Here is an 888-nt window from a genome sequence, read left to right as displayed (position 1 = left end):
AGATCTTTGATTCAACATCTACTTGAAACATATTTTTATATAAGTGTATAACATATACATATATAAGGTGCGGGTTGGTCGAATATGGTTGAGGCTCAACCCGCACCATAACCGACCCGCATGAGAACCCTACCCGCACCCTATCTTATCCGCTGCGGATTAGGTTGACAACCCTATCCGACCGGGTTGGTGGTACCCGGGAGTAGGGTGCATGTTGCTACCCCTAATCTTTGAGCACAAATCGGATTTGTTAGCATTGGTTGTGGATGCACACTTTATTGGTCATAAATTAAAAAGAAGTACTAACGGTAGAACTGTTAGTGCAATTATCCTGAACAAAAAAAATAGAATAATTATTTTACTGCATACAAATTTGTAAGTCTATTGATCAAATTGTTGAGAATTGTAGATGCTGATGATAAATTATTATTGAGATATGTCTATAAAAATATGATGAGAACAGAAAATATAATAAAAAAATGTTCAAGAAAAATAAGACTATATATTAGCCTTACATATAGATAATCAACTTAAGATTGGACAAACATTAAAAAAAAAACCTTCTTGCAATAACTTATTTCTTGAATCTTGCTTTTTTTTATGAATACTAAAAATAGCAAGAATGTATCTCCTTTAATATTTATAATTTTAGTAACAATTAATGAAAATTAAATAAGATAAATTTTAATTTTTTTTTATTTCTCTAGTATTACCGATAAATTAATCCGTTATTTTATCTGATTAATTGGACTTAGCTGTTTAGACCAGGTTTAAACGGATTTGATTTTGAAAGTAAAAGTCCACTTATTTAAAAAAATTAATAATAATAAACGAGTTGAAACGACGAATTTTGACGCCCTAACTTTTTTTGTTCGGTACATGACGCCC

At 30.6% G+C, this 888-nt stretch overlaps 1 protein-coding gene across 1 annotated transcript in view; it reads right to left on the bottom strand.

The window, feature by feature from the left end:
• The window catches only part of LOC107468924 (protein Iojap-related, mitochondrial), a 107277-nt gene that overhangs the window by 82487 nt on the left and 23902 nt on the right, over positions 1-888 (bottom strand). The gene's annotated exons all lie outside the window — the stretch shown is intronic.

The sequence above is a fragment of the Arachis duranensis genome, chromosome 10, assembly GCF_000817695.3.
Source record: "Arachis duranensis cultivar V14167 chromosome 10, aradu.V14167.gnm2.J7QH, whole genome shotgun sequence".
In the NCBI taxonomy this organism is placed as follows: domain Eukaryota; kingdom Viridiplantae; phylum Streptophyta; class Magnoliopsida; order Fabales; family Fabaceae; genus Arachis; species Arachis duranensis.
Note: the sequence above shows the minus strand (reverse complement) of the source record. Positions and strands in the feature narration are given on the sequence as shown.